The sequence below is a fragment of the Crocuta crocuta genome, unplaced genomic scaffold (assembly GCF_008692635.1).
Source record: "Crocuta crocuta isolate KB4526 unplaced genomic scaffold, BGI_CrCroc_1.0 scaffold237, whole genome shotgun sequence".
In the NCBI taxonomy this organism is placed as follows: domain Eukaryota; kingdom Metazoa; phylum Chordata; class Mammalia; order Carnivora; family Hyaenidae; genus Crocuta; species Crocuta crocuta.
In genome coordinates, this window is record NW_027531914.1 from 1,241,641 (window position 1) to 1,259,996 (window position 18,356).

Sequence of the window (18,356 nt, forward strand, 5' to 3'; positions counted from 1 at the left end):
GAAAAAGGCGGAGGGGGGCAGTTGCGCCCCGACTGGGAGAGGCGAGGTGGGTGCCCCCCTCGGGCCAGGTGAGCGCCTGCTTGGCTCTAGGTTGGGCCTGGCTAGGTGGCGGCTGCAGTTGAGTGGTTCTGGAGCCGTCTAGTCCCTCAAAACGGAAAGTGTCGAGGTAACTTTTCAGGTAGCCCTGGTACCTTGGGCCATGGTGGTTATTCTTCGCCCCTTTCCCAATCTTGCAATATTAGTGCCTAACTGCACGCTTCGAATTATTGGATTAGGCCCTTTGGAATGTAGCACTGATTTATTAAGCTGTAGAACAAACATATCTAGATTCTGTTCATTTTTCTCTGAAAACCATGGAAACTTGAAGCTCTTAACCAAAGCCTTTTTCCTAGGGTGTCACTATTCACCAAACGCTTGTCCACCCCTAATTCATAAGCGTATAGCTCTGCATTTAGCAGAGTTTTAAAAAATACATATATTTTATCAGAGTAAGTATCAAATTTTAGTATAATTTGTAAAAGAATTTTTCGAGCCTAGTCTACCCTTTATTTGGTTTCTGGAGATTTAAGGTGAAAGCATTAACCAGAAGGGTTTACCTATAGTAATAGGTTATTTACAACTTGGGAAAAAACCCATCTTTCAAGAAACTGAGTGGTCTCAGTTTTACATTTTTTTTAAAGTTTATTTTGAGACAGAGAGAGTGTAGGGAAGGGGCAGAGAGAGAGGGAGAGAGTCCCAGCAGGCTCAGTGCTGTCGGCGCAGATCCTGCCAGCAGAGCCCAGCTCTATCCCACCAACCGTGAGATCACCACAGAAGCCAAAATCGTCAAGTCACTTAACTGAGTGAGCCACCCAGGCACCCTGAGTTAAAATTTTATTTTATGTTTTTAATTTTGAGAGAAAGAGAGCACAAGCAGGGGAGGGACAGAAGAGAGACTCTGAAGCAGGCTCCAGGCTCCAGTGTGTCAGCTTAGAGCCTTAGGGAGCCTTGAACCCACGAATGAGAGACCCAGGCACCTTGTGAGTTTAAAATTTTTGTGTTAGTTTTATTTATTTTTTATTTTAAAATGTTTATTGTGGCACCTGGGTGGCTCAGTTGGTTAAGTGGCTGACTTTGAAGCCCTTCATCGGGCTCTGCTGACACTCAGAGCCCGGAGCCTGTTTCACAGGTTTCTGTGTCTCTGTCTCTGCCTCTCACCTGCTCATACTCTCTCACTCTCTCTCTCAAACATTAAAAAATCTTTTTAAAGATGTTTATTTATTTTGAAAGAAAGGGAAGCAGAGGGAGAGGGAATCCTCAGCAGGCTTCACGTTCAGCACAGAGCAGGAAACGGGACGTCATCTCACGACCTTGAGATCACACGTGACCTGAGCCAAACAGTGAGGTCCCACACTCAACCAACTGAGCGACCCAGGCACCCAAGTTAGTTTTATTTTGAAAATTACCTGTGAAGAATGATTTTTCTTGAAGTCAATTAAATGTAAAAATTTTAGGACTCCAATATAACAACCATTTACCATTATTTTAGAAGAATCACAGTACCATGTTAACACATGATCCTAAGAAATCTAAGTTGACATTTCTTTCTCAGTTTTTAACCACATCAGGGGCCTCTGCAGAAATATTCAGGATTGACCAAATGCTGATAATGGAGTTGACTTTCTTTTTCTTACTGATTGTGACAAACCATTGCTTTCTTAGAGTTTTCAGAGAAAAGATGATTCCTCATCTTTGGGTTTATAGTTCACAGCTTAATATCTCCACCAAGGGTAATCACAGGAGAGGTAGTGATGTGATATGATATATAACATTCTTGGAAAATTGATTAGGGAATAGGATACTTCATGCAAATAATTTTTTTATGTTTATTTATTTTGAGAGAGAGAGCTTGTGAATGAGCAGGCAAGAGGCAGAGAGTGAGGGAGAAAGAGAATCCCAAGCAGGTTCTGTTCTGCCAGCACAGAGCCCAATGTGGGGCTTGAACCCACGAACTTGGAGTTCATGGCTTGAGCTGAAACCAGGAGTCAGATGCTTAACTCGCTGAGCCACTCAGGTACCCCCATACAAATCAATTTTGTGGCAAAATATAGGTGCCTCTCCCACCTCTCTCCCCGCCCCCAGTCCTGTCTTCTGCCAGATGACATTATGAACTACTTCTTGAAATCTTTGTTTGTGGCAGACTAAGTCTCACATCTTTCTGAGAGTTAAAATGCCTTGATGGCCTAAATAGATTTTTTTTTTAAGTTTGACACTGATTTATAGGTAAAGTCAAGGCAGGCTGCAAAAGATGATTTGGGGATTTTATAAGGATAGTTTCTTGTTCTGTGTCCTGTAATCTAATATTATTTTATTCATAATTATTGATCTATTATAATCTAATAACCTATTATTAATTTGTTACACGTTACTTTATCAAAACTGGTGTTTCTAAAAGTATGTTCATTGATCACTTCTCAGCCTTTTGGCTAAGATCAAGTGCAAAAGTATGTTAAGAGCATTAAGTCTGTGTGGGTATTATAATAATTATGCAAAAAGGATTCCATTATTAAATACACTTTTGGGAAATGTTAGACTATACATATTCAACTAGGTTTTATCATTGTACATCTCCGAGCCTTTCTATCATGCATATGTACGTACACACATACATGTTTTATAAGTCTTCAAGAGAGTGGCATTTCACAAATTTACTTGAACAAAAAAAACTTTGCAGACTATGTCAGAGATAATCTTTTGAACTTTTTTTCTTGGTTTTGGCTTTTGTTTTGAACACCTTTTAAAGAGAGACTAAATTATATCCTTTTTGAATCTCTGAGGATGCAGGTAGGAATCGCGAGGTGTTTGTTCTACTTTGGACTTTATTAGTCACATTAGGTGAGTGGAACGTGTAGCCCCACTTCCTGTGGAAATGAACATTGAGTATTGTATACGGGTGACTTGTATACTCGACATCCTCAGAAACTCTGGGAGGTGTGTGCACTGTCTACATTTTACTGATAGGAAACTAAGGTTAAAAGTCCGGGGCGCCTGGGTGGCTTAGTCGGTTAAGCGTCCGACTTTCGCTTAGGTCATGATCTCGCGGTTCGTGGGTTCAAGCCCCGCGTCGGGCTCTGTGCTGACTGCCAGCTCAGAGCCTGGAGCCTGTTTCAGTCTGTGACTCCCTCTCTCTCTGACCCTCCCTTGCTCATGCTGTCTCTCTCTCTCTCCTAGAAATAAAAAAAAAAAAAAAAGTTAAACTACTACTATACCTAGGATTTGAACCCAGATTGTCTGTCTCAAAAACTCTTACTCTTTACTTTATTGCTTTTGATCTCTAAACTGGAAACCATAGTGCTTGTTCCGTGTCTTTTCTTGGCTTCTGTGTACGTTAAATGACACGGTTGATGTGAGAGCACTTTAATCAACACGAAGTATTATAAAAGGATATGGTAACAAATTTCAATTTATACTACCTCTTAGTGATAGGTTTAGGAGTAAACCCTTGAACCATAATGGCCATACTTGAGTCTTTATTTGGAGATTTGGTTCTATAGTTGTATATACTTGAAAATTGAATATTGTCAAAAACTGCTCTCTGAAAGACCCTTAGAAGTCATTCCTTAGAGGCAGATTTCTATTTTCAGTAAGTCATGCATTTATTTTTCTTTTAGGGTGGTAACATATGCTTGCTTCCCTTTATCATCGGAGGAAGTAGTTGGTTTGGGATTAGGTGGTATAAATGAAAAATATGTTGTGTCAAACATTGGCCTCATACTGAGCCACTCACATGGTAAGAGACATTGGGGAACTGAGACTGTTCTACTGGGCAACAGAACACCCCCATTAAGCAGAATAACAGACAGATTGCCAGCACTGGCTCTGGTTATTTTTTCCTTTATTCCTTTTTTTTTGGCTGAGCACTTACAGTTAAATGTGTATATGATGTACTTTAACTATTTAAGATAGCACTTAGCAGTTTGAGATAGCTCATGGATTCCCTAGACTCCTCCCAGTCTGGGAAGTGGTATTCTCCGGACAGCCTGCTGCTCTGTCATGGCATGCCTCAGCCCTTAGGTGTCAGACAACAGAAAACTAGCTGGTTTTATTTACCAGCTAGTATATCTTATTTTCTCTGTGTCATAGCATTGCCAAATTTCTAGAACAGGAGGGGCTCCTAGATGGGATCATGCAGTGAGTGCTGCAACCAACTAATTTCTCATAAGCTGATGTCTGGAGGGATGTCCTGTGTAAGGATCATTACAGCTTGAGGGCAGAGCAGCGGTAGAGCCCACCTTTCCTTAGATCTTCACCGTGTGTCTGAATCCTGAAAACCTCCAGGCCTGCCCCTCACTGTGGGGCATGTGCCTCTGGAGTTTGTTTTCTTTTCAAGTACTGATTTCTGATCCTTTACAGTGCTGTTCTCCCAGCATTTTTTGGTAATGTACACCATCAGCAGAATTGGAGCAGGCATTGCCAACAGAATTTGTAAATCGTGTACACATGTTGGGGTATAATTATGAAGTTATAAAACACATTGGAATTTGAAGATGAGGTTAAAAAATGTAGGGGCACCTGGGTGGCTCAGTCAGTTAAGCGTCCAACTTCAGCTCAGGTCATAATCTCGCAATTCGTAAGTTCGAGCCCCACATCGGGCTCTGTGCAGATGGCCGGGAGTCTGCTTTGGATTCTGTCTCCCTCTCTCTCTGCCCCTCCCCCACCTCTGTGTTTCTCTCTCAAAAATAAAATAAGCATAAAAAATTTTTTAAAGTAATAAATCTAAACAAAGGTTGTTATATTCTCTTCCCTTACCCTATTGAATCATCTTATTGGCCCATGGAGCCACCACTTGATTTTTGTTGATGGTATTGTAATATTCATTTTCTGACTTTCCACAGTGTATTACTCCAGTGTTTTTGGTCTGTCAACCTATGAAATAACACCATCACCCGTCTCTGTGGTTATCCTGTCAGGAACCTTCAACTATTATTTCTCGGTTTGGAGAAAATTATCCTCTTGTTTCTGAAAATTCTCTTTAATTTGGTGGCTTTCCTGTTGTTACATGTTGAATCTGTACACATAACAATAGTTGACATAGTTATGTTCTATAAAGTCACTGAGAATCTCATATTAGCAATTAATGAATCATTGCCCCTAGAGAAAATACAGGGTTAGGTTCCTGTGAGCCACTGGCCACAGCACTTCTGTGAGCTGATCAATAGTAGCCTTGTCTAATGTGTGTTTCTGTTTCCCTTACATAATATATATTATTGATAGATTAACATTGAACTTTTAGCCAGTGGCACTGTAACTCCTGCTTTAGTGAAGCCTGTCTAAACACATGTGTTTTCTCCCTAAGGCACATCACAGTTTCTTGTGCTTAGGAACACTAGGCAGCACTTGGCACTTTGCTGGGGGCCCATTTTGAACTGCAAGATCACCAACAAAAAGCACTAAATGCAAAAAATATGGCTGTAAATACACCCTGAAGAGGACACTTATTTAAATTATGAGAGGTGAAACAAGGCAAATCGTCACTTTGTGCGGGGAATGTGTATATCAAGTCTTTACAGATTTTTGCCACTTTGCACATGTACCTGTTTCTGAATGATCAGGAAAGTGCAGCAAGTATTTATTTTGGGGTTACAAATAAACTTTAGTGAGTAGGGGCATTTGTAAGTACAGAATCAGCAAATAATGAGGATTGACAGTGTAGAGTAGTGGTTACAAGGATGAGATTGGAGACTATACAGATCTGGATTAGCATTCTGGCTTCTCCCAAATGTTTTATGACAAGTTAGTTAATGTCTCTGCTGAGTCTATGTGCATATTTCCTGAGCTGTGTTGTGTGGATCTCTACCTCATAAGGCTACTGTGGACATTTAATGAATGCTCAGCCCTTGAAAAAACTTTGTGAAATAAATGAATATATTTACATTAATATTTCATCCTACCATCCCAACAAATCTTATTAGGGAATAGTGGACAGGGAGCATGTTTTTCATTTATGCCTTAGGAAAACTTTGCGCTTGAAAATAAAATCTGGATAATTAAGAAGATTCCATTAACTGAAAGTAAGAACCTGATTGGAATTTTTGGCGGGTACCCTTGCCAAAGGCTCTTTATATCTGTGCTTCTCAGACTTGAATGTGTGTACAAATAATTTAGGGACCCTGCTAAAATGTAGTTGCACTTTTCTTTCTTTTTAAAAATTATTTATTAAAAAACATTTTTTAAAGTTTATTTTGAGAACACACAAGCAGGGGAGGGACAGAGAGGAAGAGGGAGAGAGAGAATCCTAAGCAGAGAATCATTGCAGAGCCTGATGTGGGGACCGAACTCATGAACCTATAGATCATGACCTAGGCCAAAGCCAAGAGTTGGATGCTTAACTGACTGAGCCATCCAGGAGCGCCCCCCACCCCCACCTTTTAAAAATTGTTTTAAAAAATTCATTTAGAGCGAGAGAGCACGCATGAGTGAGGTTCAGGTAGAGAGGGAAAGAGAGAATCCCAAGTTGCCTCCATGCTGTCAGTGCAGAGCCCAATGCGGGGGGCTTGAACTCAAGAACTGTGAGATCATGACCTCAGCTGAAATCAAGAGTTGGACACTTAACTGATTGAGCCACCCCGGGGCGCCCCTAAAACGGAGTTTTTGGTTCAGAAGATCTGGAGTGGCACTTGATGCTGAATTTCTCACAGGTGCCCAGCTGCTGCTGCTGCTGCCGCTCCATGTACCACATGTTAGGTATTTAGGCGTCATACAAATTTGCAAGTTATATCTTTGTGTAAGTCTGTCAGCACTGCTCTTTGTAATGGCTCATTTGATATGGTAAAGCAGACCAGGCAAGAGTATAGACGAATTAGAGGAAGTCTATTACCATTAACAAAACCACAACCTCTCAGAGAGAGGTTAAGCAAATTGATTATTGCTCAATATGGCTGTATACAAGAGAACAATGTCAGTGTAAACACCAAAGGATTAAGCGGGTGGCCACTTCTCCCACTTCTTTTGCAAATCATCTTCCAGAACTGAACTGTAAATCAAAAGCCCCTTTCTTAAAGGACAAAGAGAATTATTTGCAAGGAGTTATGTATACTACAGGAGTAACTAGATAGTACACTTAAATGTTTATTTAGTTGAATATATATGTATGATAGGGACCTGCGTATTATAAGCCTTCAGGTATCCTGGCAGATGGGCAGGTAAATAGTGCCTTCCAATGGCTGCTGTAACAAAATTACCACCAACTTAGGAGTTTAAGACAATCGTGTTTCACCTCCAGAGGGTCAACTCTGAAATGGATCTCACTGAGTTAGAAAAGGTATTGGCAGGGTTGTGTCCCTTCTGAAGATTTTAGAAAATTCTAGAAAAATTTCCCTGCCATTCCCAGTTTCTAGAGGCTGCCCACATTTTCTGGTTCATGGGCCTTTCCTCTGTCTTCAGAGTCACCAGTATGGCATCTTTAGACCAGTCTTTCTCTCTCTGACTTTGACTCTCCTGCTTCCTTTGACCTATAAGGACCCTTGTGATTGCATCAGGCCCAACCACATAATCTAAAAATAATCTTGCCATCTTTAGAATCTTAATTTAATTATACCTATAGTCCCTTTGCCATATGAAGTAACATATTCACAGATTTTGTGGTTTAGGATATGAACATCTGAGGGTGAGGGAATTTTCCCCTTTACCGTGCTTGGTTAACACAAACATCTCTCATAGATTCCTTTAGAGGTTCTAGGCTACAAAGGAATTAGAATTTATATTGGTTCCACTTTTGTTTTCAAATTTATCATTAATGGTGTTGGATACAATTTATAATATTTTCCTTAAGATTTGACTATTTTTTTCTTATTTTTTAAAATACTTATATTTGAAAGAGAGAGGAGAGACAGTGTGTGCGCAGGGGAGGGGCAGAGAGAGACAGAGACAGAATCTGAAGCAGGTTTCAGGCTCTGAGCTGTCAGCACAGAGCCCGATGCGGGGGTCAAACTGATGAGCCGTGAGATCACGACCTGAGCCGAAGTCTCAGGGTTAACTGACTGTGCCACCCAGGAGCCAGTGGTTGCTGTAACAACCACCATTTTGTTTTAAAGATTATGTTGGTGTTTAAGGACTGTGCTGGTAATGGAGATTGGTAAAGACATTGTTTAAGGGCTGGAGTTTCACCTTAGTGAGATATTTGGCAAGGTTTTGAATTAGACTAAGGGAAAGAAAAGATCTCAAACTAAACCTATGTTTTAGAAAATGTGAATTAAACAGACAAATCCTTGATCCTACAAATAATATTTATTTGAGGTAGTGGATACCCTTTTTTTTTTTAAGTTTATTTTTGAGAAAGTGTGTGCACACACACATGCTAGCAGGGGAAGGGGAGAGGGAGAGAGAGAGAGAGAGAATATGAATCCCAAGCAGCCTCTGTGTTACCAGTGCAGAGCCTGACTTGGGGCTTAACCCATGAGCTGTGAGATTATGACCTGAGCAAAAATTAAGAGTTAGACACTCAACTGACTGAGCTGCCCAGGCGCCCCAGCAGATACTCATTGAGAGCAAATGATTGAGATCAAAATGATACAGATTTTGATTCTTAATTATTTATTTTTAAAGATAACCCTTTTTAAGCAATCTCAGCACCCAATGTGGGGCTTGAATTCACAACCCCAAGATCAAGAATTGAACACTCCACCTCATAATCCAGCCATTTGCTCCTTGATTCTCTTTAAAAACATAATCCTACTCATATACTCTTTCTAGTATTAGTTTAATATATTTTTTTTGAAATATATTTTAGGTTAAAACACTTTTAGAAATGGCTAATGTATTCTTGATTGTTTACCGATGCTTGCAATTTACTTTTATACGTTCTTTTATATTTCAGCCTTGTATTTTAAAAGATAATAATTGAGCAATGTTAAAGTTGACATTTCTTTCTCATGAAAAATGCTATGTTAATTTTATGGTTTTTCTGGGAAGAGAGCTTGTGTTGTCATGGTATATCCCAACTTTGGTTAAACATCCAAATGATAAGTATTATTACTTCCAACGTTTTTAGCACTGATAAGTATATGAGGCCCATTCTGCCCTCAATATGAAACTGGAGAGAAGATAGCCCTCAAGGGACAGCAAACTAGAAACTTCCTTCTGCCTGTGCTGTTTATTACTGACACCAGTAACTGCAGTTGAGTCATGTTCCCTGTCTTCATTCAATCTCTGAATTTAGGCTTTTTCATCTGCAAGGATGAGGTAGTAGGATCTGGTGTGCTTATAAGGTGGTGATGAAGATAGAATGAAATGGAATTCAGAAACCTTTGAAAATTATAAAGCTCTGTAGAAACACTGATGATAATGCAAGAAGTGTCAGACTAAGGGATACAGAAACTGCTTGTGAAGATTCAGTAAGGAAAAGGGGCAGCTAACATTACTGAAACCCATCTGCTCCACAAATTTTCTCCATGATTTCCTCCACCTCTGCCCCTTTTGGCTCTAGTCAGAAGTAGGGTAAGAATGAGACCCAGTATGTCTAATCTCAAGAATTTGTGGAAGCCTGGAATGGCAGGACTATCTTGATAAGTAGCTGTTGGGCAGTTTACTTAACATCCCCCCCAAACCTTCCCCATTGCTTCATTCTTTTTCCAAAAGGGAGATATATCCATGTTTGGTATGTGAGAGGATTTTTGTTGATTCAACCAGAAACAAAGGGAAGAGCCTTTGGAGAATCACTGTATTGGGTCTGAGTATATCATGAAGTGGATGGAAAGCACCACTGGCTTGAGTTTCTGGTCTCTTATTGTAGAACCTTTTGTGTCACTGCACTTGTGTGATCTTTCCTTCCTTTTTCTCACATTTATTTAAATACCAATCATGTGCCAGGCTCTGCTAGGGTCCAACATCCTTAAGACCCAGCTGTCACCATCATGGAACCTGGTAAGGAGGACAGGTACATAAATAGATTGTCTTTGCACCATGGAAATCCTTTCTGGTTTTCTGTTGGCTAAGAAAGTTCCAACTCCTGCACTTCAGTCAACAGGATTTTCCAACATCCTATCCCTCGATTCCCTTACACGTTTTATAGCTGAACATGCCCATTCAGGTCATGCCCTTTCATGCCGCCACTGTTCCTCCAGCTTAGAATGCGATACTTTTTCCTTTCCAAGTGCAGGTTGGTTCCATGTACTCATTAACTTAAAAAAAAATTTATTGTGCTAGGCTGAGGTAATACAGAGGTAAGATATGCTTCTGCTCTCAAAGGACTTTTGTTTGAGCAAGAATTTCAGAGTCCTCTCCCTCTTTTGCAGGGCCATATATTTGCCACTGCAGCACACGCTGCCTTTGGTGTGTTCTTATTTGTCCTGTCTCCCAGCAATGCTGAGACCTCCTCCTGGACAGAGACTGAAGCCTTTCTTTTCTTTCTTTTTTTTTTTCTTTTTTAAATTTTAATAGCAACTGTTTAAATTACTTATTTCTTAGATGGGAAAGCCTGGTAGGTTATTTGGGTAATGGTCTACAATTTTGTAGCATAACTTTGTATGTATGAATTGATTGGGGCCCAATACAATCTAAAACATAGAAATTAAAAAAACATAAAGTTGGGGCGCCTGGGTGGCTTAGTCGGTTAAGCGTCCGACTTTCGCTTAGGTCATGATCTCGCGGTAGTGGGTTCGAGCCCCGCGTTGGGCTCTGTGCTGACTGCCGGCTCAGAGCCTGGAGCCTGTTTCAGTCTGTGACTCCCTCTCTCTCTGACCCTCCCCTGCTCACGCTGTCTCTCTCTCTCTCTCTCTCTCTCTCCTAGAAATAAATAAAAAACAAAACAAAACAAAAAAAACCACATAAAGCATTCACTAAATGCTCTGTGATGGTGGTATGATGTATTCCTGGTCATGGACAGGGCTGGGACTGAGTTTTCCCCCCGCCTTTGCTGTCCTTGCTATTTCACATTTCCTCAAGGTGGTACTTTATCTCATTTGAACAGCATGTAACTTATCTGAAGTGTTTCCAGAGTGACATTAGAATTTTCATTTATCCAACATTTCTAAAACCTAGAAGTCCAAAGGAAGAAATCAGCAAAAACTGAACATTAAAAACTATGAAAGAGGGATGCCTGCCGGGCTCAGTCAGAGGAGCATGTGACTCTTGATCTCAGTGTTAGGACTTGGTGTCATGAGTTTGAGTCCCATGTTGGGGGTAGAGTTTACTTAAAAAAAAAAATCGTGAAAGGTAGAAATTTTATTAACAGTTAAAATTAATTAAAAGGTTGTAGGATTGGGGCACCTGGGTGGCTCAGTCGGTTAAGCATCCAGCTTCAGCTCAGGTCATGATCTCATGGTTCCTGTGTTCAAGCCCTACAACGGGCTCGCTGCTGTCGGCACAGAACCCGCTTCAGATTCTCTGTCTCCCTCTCTGTCTGTCCCTTCCCCACTGGTTCTCTCTCCTTCTCCCCTCTCAAAATAAATAAATAAACATTAAAAAAATTAAGTTAAAAAGTCAAATATGCTGTGGAAACTTGTATCTGTTATTGTGAGGATAGAGGAAAGTATGTGTTTTCCCCCAAGTTTTCCTCAAAATACTTCATGCTGGTTATAAATCGCAAACATTACAAGAGTATAATACAGTGATATGGGGAGTGAATGTCTCCTTTTGGTACTGCCACCCAGAGATGACCATTAAGAATTTAGTGAATATTCCTGTTTTTTTTCCCTATGCATACAGCAGTTGAGATTATTGAAATAAATGTAGTCCGATCTACTCTGAAAAAGACACCAATTATAATATATATAACTCCCACTTTTTAAATATGTAGTTAGGCCTCTATCTTGCTCAGATAAACTTTTTAAGGATATGCTGTATTTAGCTCTGAGAAGTCCTTCTCTGTTTAATGATTCTTAAAATTTTCCATTCTTACAGCTTACCCCCAGGTAACCCCTTCACTAAAGAAAAAAGGCATTCTTTTTACAGTAAATGCTTATTTTTGTATAATACTTTTGATTTTCATAATTAATATTTCATAATTTTCAAAATTGGCTTTGGTGTAGGTTCGGATCAGAGCGGGGTGGCAGGCAACCTCCGGTGAGCCTGTTGTACCCAATTTTCCATCACCCTTCTAAAGAATGTGTGCATCGTCAATAGCCCTGTCCTTAGACACCCTCCAGGAACCTGCTGGGACCTCTTCCCAGGGGATTCTATTTCAGAAACATAGATTTCTTTTCAAAGACAGAAGTCTTTAATACAAAAAAAGGTTCCTTGTCTTCTGGGTGTGTATATGAGGGGTTCATTAACTTGATTTTTTTTTCAAGGATTCATCATGTAACCTTCTAACAAATTCCTTTTCTTAAGTCTTTTTTTTTTTTTTTTAATTTTTTAATGTTTTATTTATTTCTAGGAGNTAAGTCTTAAAAGCGTGGAGCTAACACCCTTCACTGAGGAAAGAGACTAAGACACGTAGTTTGGAAACTCATGGTAATCCCGGCAGTGGGACCTGGGTGGGACTTTGGAGGGGAGCCATGGGCAGGCCAGTGTTTGGCAGTTCTCTTGGTATGCTCCAAGAGGCTGGCTGACTCCTGGAACCTTGTGCGGCTCTGTCACTGTAGGTTCAGTTAAGCTCCTTAGATTCCTGCAGCCAGGATGATGAAGCTCTGGATCTGTTTCTTCAAACAATACAGAACAAGACCTGATTGATAAACTGTTATTGTAGTCTATTAATTTGTACTTAACCTTTAAGTGCTTGTGTAAAATGGGAGAAATAATAATACTTGTTTCAAATAGGGTTATTAAGAGAATTGAAATGAGATTCAGACCGTTCATGAAGCCATTGAGTAAATTTGGAGTGCTTGGTAGTTCAGGGAGAGGTCTGTGCTGAAGCTATGGATTTGAGGGTCAGTAGCAAGAGCTGGTATTTGAAATCATGAAATTAGATAATCACTAATGACTAGAGACAGAGCATGCCTGGAATAGTAAGGGCTTAGTAAATATTGGCAGTTACTCCCACTATTATAACTACCTATATTATTACTACTCTATTGGAAATGTTAAAGAACTGGCAGGTGAACTCAAATTTTTCATTTTCTTTTTTTAAAAAAATTTTTTTAATGTTTGTTTATTTTTGAGAGAGAGAAAGAGCACAAGCAGAGGAGGGCAGAGAGAGAGGGAGACACAGAATCTGAAGTGGGGTCCAGGCTCTGAGCCTACACAGAGCTCAATGTGGGGCTTGAACTCACATGATCTTGAACCGCAAGATCGTGACCTGAGCTGAAGTCAGATGCTCAACCGACTGAGCCACCCAGGCGCTCCTCACATCTCTCATTTTCTTTGTACAAATGTCTTTGAGAAACCAAAGGTATATTAGAAATATCTGTAGAGAATGTCATGATCCTCAGGGAGTTGGGTGATTCCTAGGGAGTAGTGCTCGCCAACGTCATCTACTCACAGAGCTGGATAGACTCAGACATTGGGATTTCATAGGCCTGGGTTTGAATTGTGCCTTTGCTTTGTACCAGTAATGAAACCTTTTTGAACCTAAGCTTCATCATGTATTTAGAGGAGTCACTATCAGGGATGGTAGGTGGATTCAGAAAGCTAAGTGTCAATTCCTTCTACTGTTAGGGGCTAGGACTCCAGGCCAATCAGGTTTCCTTCTCTGAAATTCATGAGATACTGATAATTCTGTCTCTGTGTCTCTTTTTTAAACCTTATCCCAGCTACTAGCCCCTTGTAATGATAACCTTCCCTTGTGTGATGTGATTCATTGCAATTAATTAGATTATAGTTTATCTTTCTTTAACTACAATTTAATATCCTTAATGGGATTTAGAAGACACTTTTTTTTTATCAACACATTTAATCATTTTGAATGCACATGAGGAACTCTAATGTTCATTCTTAAAGGCTTCCGCTTTCAAAGGGGAATGGTTACATCCCTTCCTTCCCCATTGACGATAGGGACACCAAAGTTAATAATTTCTGAGCTCCTGTGGCCCCGTGTAGCAGCCAGAGCGCCAAACTTTTGGTAGTTCCTAGTATGGTCTTCAGGAAGGATATTGAATGAAGACCTGCTGAAGCTGTCTAACAGGTAGCATGGACCACTCCAAGAAGTAGTAAATTCCCAACTTTGGAAGTGTTTAAGCAGGTACAGACTCCCAGTTATAAAATAACTAAGTTCTGGAATATAATGTACAGCATGGTGACTATATCATATATTTGAAAGTTGCTGAGAAAGTAGATCTTAAAAGTCCTCATCACAAGATAAAATTTAAAACTGTGTGGTGATGGATGTTAGCTAGGCTTATTGTGACTGTTTTGCAGTATTATATACATATATCAAATCACTGTGTTGTACACCCCAAACTAATATGTATCAATTATATCTCAGTTAAAAGATTATACACTGTCATTGCAGAAGATAGATATGCAAAAAAAAAAAAAAATCTGTTTTTTTCCCCTGTGTCATTTCCTGACTCAGCGAGAACCTTTGTAAATGTCCCTGTTCACCTCGATTTTGTTCTGCTCATTAGCTATTCCCCAGAATGGGATTATGCTCTGTATTTGTAACCCGTTTTCTTTCTTAGAGAATGTGATTTGTTTCTAAGATCCATCAAGCCACTTAATTTTCCTTTGCTTCTTATCTTCTGAGATTAATGGAAAAATAGTAGGCCTATAAGTATTGCCTTTATGTTGTTTAATTTTCTGGCCAAAAAGTTTCTAAGTTCTCAAATACTTTAAGTCATTTGTTGTACTATGTGGTTCATTGGAAGGCTTTTAAAATGGTTTCTTTAAATAGCTGTACTCTAAGTATTACCCATTACCTTTTTATTACCCATTTTCCTCAGAGACTTGAGTAAACATTATAGCAACTATTTTATTTTTATTGATTCTATGACCTTTTTATTTAAACAACTGCTTGACCATAAAGCAAATTCATATTTGAACTTCTAAACATTAATGAGGCAACTTCTTTAATTAGATGTTCAGAAATCTTGTGGCCTTTAAGGAGCCTTAATGGAGCTCTTTCAGAAAGCTACCATTGAGCTGTGTAGAGTAATGTAAACTGCTGCTTGCATAGTATCCCCTCCAGCATTTAGTGGAATTTAATCATAGTCGCCTGAAAGACAAATACTCTCATTTGGTTCTATGGCCTTTTGTTATATGTACTATTAAAGCATAACAGCCCCTTCGGTGCCTGATGGACTAAAAATATTCACACATTTGTAGAATCCTGGGTTTACTGTAGCATTGTTTTCATGCTACAGTATTCTGAAATTACCCACAAATGAATTCTCACTGAAGTTAAAACATTCATCGTTACAGTTCTTTCTGGAATTACTTTTAAAGCCTGAAAATGCTCAATGGCCAGGGTTGGGCAAAAAGCACTAGCTCGACAAAGTCTATTTTTAGAGCTTTCTTATATGTTATCACAGCATATATTATCGATATAATTACTGACTGTTTAAAAATAAGCAACTTGAAGGCATTTTATTTGTCTCACAGAATAGATTGCTCAGAAAGTATGTTGAAAGAACAGGATAAAATCTTCACAGTTTAGTTATTTGCCCCATGTACTTTGATAATGATGCAATAACATGTTTTCACTAAAAGAGAAGCCTGCTAATGTGTCAACCCCAGGTGGTCTTGATGTTCCCCATGTCACACTAGGTTCTGCCTTCATTGCCTAGCTTTGTGTGTGTACTTAGTGCAGAGGGCACGTTTAGGTCTCCTAAAAGTTCAAAATTGTTTGAAACCTTGAACCTTTTCTTTCTGTGAGTTCGCTGAGGAGAAGCTGTGGTTCACAACTTTGTTATCAGAGGTGCCTGCACTCAGTTAGGTCCTCAGTAAAAGTTGAATGTGTGAGTTGATTGTGCTTGTGCTTTATCCTCTGGGAACCTCTCTGCTATTATTTATCATTCAGTTTGGGTCAAATGTGATCCTTGCCCAGTTTAAATGTTTGTCTGTGCTGGAGAATATGATAAGCGGTAAGGTCTAGGTGCTTTCTATCTATCTCTAATTACTACAGTGACCTTGCTTGGTATTATCTTTTCCATTTAGCACGTGAGAAAACTGAGGCTCAGAGAGGTAAGTTGAATATGGCAGTAAAAAGCAGAGGTAGGACCCCGCCCTGGCATACTGCCCAGAGTCTGTACTCTTCTCCCAGAGAGGTGAAAGACCTAGGCTCTCAGGACTCACAGGCACTCCACAAATTGATCAGTAAAGCTGGATATCGGAGATTGGGCTTTGTGAAGCACAAAGTAGTGTAGCATTGTATCTGTTTTTATACCTTTCAGGTACTTCAACTTTTCAGTTACTGGGAGGCCCTGAATCTAACCCAGTAGTTTTCCCTCAGGAGTATTTCCAATTGCATGGAAGTTGAGGAATAATGGAGATAGGACATTGGAGGAGGATGACAAAGTGAGAAAGCAACAGAGGATGAGGGATCAAAGTTGGCTTTTTAATTGTGAAACATTTTAAATAAGAAATTAAGGATTAATGTAGTGACCATGCACACACCACAAAGCTTATTAAATTTTGATGCTATTTTGTTTTAGATCCTAAAGAAATAAAATGTTATAAATACAAGTGAAACTCTTGAATACCTCTCATTTTTTATGAATTTTATTTATACATTAGAGTTTATATTCATGTACATTGATTTTTTTTAAGTATTTTATTTTTTTAATTTAAGTAATCTCTACATCCAGCATAGGTTTAGCCGGCTGAGCCACCCAGGTGCCCCTCTACATCCAGCGTAGGGCTCAAACTTACCCGAGATCAAGAGTCATGTGCTTTTCTAACTGAGCCAGCCAGGTGGCCCTCAGTACACTGAGTTTTTTTAACTGCTATATGTTATTTTATTTTTTAATTTTTATTATTTATTTACTTATTTGTTGTTTTGGAGTATGAAAGAATATACTGGAGTTTATTCTCTAGCTAATAAAGATTTAGATTGTTTCCAGTGATTTTGATATTACACCCAGCACTATAATAAACATTTTTTAACTTTCCTCTTCGTGCACCTGTGTTGGAGTTTGTCTGTGATACATGCGTAGGAGAGGACTGGCCTTGTGTGCACCTGCAGTGTTATGTATCATCTCAGCATTCTTGAGTAGGGGGCCAGCCTGCAGTCCTGCTACAGCGCATGAGTGTGGGAGAAATAAGTAGGTGAAAAGAAGGATGATGTAGGCATGATGGGAAAACCAAGTATTTAAAGAAAAGAAGTATAACAGTATGGTAAAAGGAGTCTCTTGTGGAAAAAGCAAGCTGTCAATCTCAGCTCTTCATTTTTCTTCTTTTAGATCAAGAGTGACTTTTTATTGAGCTTAAACAAGGCTGTTCTGTCAAGTATGCTGAACAATTTGCTTGATTACACTGTATGCATTTGAATCTGCTGAATGATCCATTACTTACTGGAATGCCTTGTGGGAACAAGCAAAATTGAATGACTTTATTTTTACTAGGCCAGATGAAATTTGAATAATGTGTTATGAGGAGAGGTACACACATCAGCCCTACTATTTATTTATTTATCTTTTTTTGTTGAAATGCAGTTGACATGCAATATTATATTAGTTCCAGGTGTGCAACATAGTGATTGGACATTTTTTTACATTAGGAAACAATCACCAGAGTAAGTTTAATTTAACCATCCAGAGTTATTACAGTATTATTGAATGTATTCTCCATGCTGTACTTTATATCCCTTTGACTTACTTATTTTGTAATTGGAAGTTGTAAAGGGCATTCTGTAAATATTTGAGTAAAGAAATAAGTGAACACCTAGGGGGCTCAGTCAGTTAAGGGTCCAACTTCGGGTCAGGTCATGATCTCGTGGTTCATAAGTTTGAGCCCCACATAGGGCTCTCTGCTCTTGGTGCAGAATCCCCTTCAGATCCTCTGTCCCCCTCTCTCTTTGCCCCTCCCCCACTGTGCTCTCTCTCAAAAAAAAAAACATTTTTAAAAATAATAGAATGAGTTTAAATAAACAGACATCTTTTTAAAAACTTTTATTTTTTTAGAGAACGTGCGAGCAATGGAGAGAGCTCAGGAAGAGAGAGAGAGAACCTTCATCAGTCTCCATGCTCTGCATGGAGCCTGATGTGGGGCTTCATCTGCGATTGTGACCTGAGCCAAAACTCAAGAGTTAGATGCTCAAACAACTGAGCCACCCAGGTGCCTCTAAATAAATTGACTTTTTTTTTCTTTTTAAATATTCATCGACTTTTGAGAGAAAGAGACAGAGTACGAGCAGGGGAGGGGCAGAGAGAGAGAGGGAGACACAGAATCTGAAGCAGGCTCCAGGCTCCAGGCTGTCAGCACAGACCCTGATGTGGGGCCTGAACCCGTGGACCCCCCAGATCATCACCTGAGCTGAAGTCAGATGCTTAACCTACTGAGCCACC

The 18,356-nt window shown here is 39.6% G+C and overlaps 1 protein-coding gene across 1 annotated transcript in view; it reads left to right on the forward strand.

The window, feature by feature from the left end:
* Positions 1-18,356, forward strand: part of ENOPH1 (enolase-phosphatase 1) — a 33,224-nt gene that overhangs the window by 479 nt on the left and 14,389 nt on the right. The window lies entirely within an intron of this gene.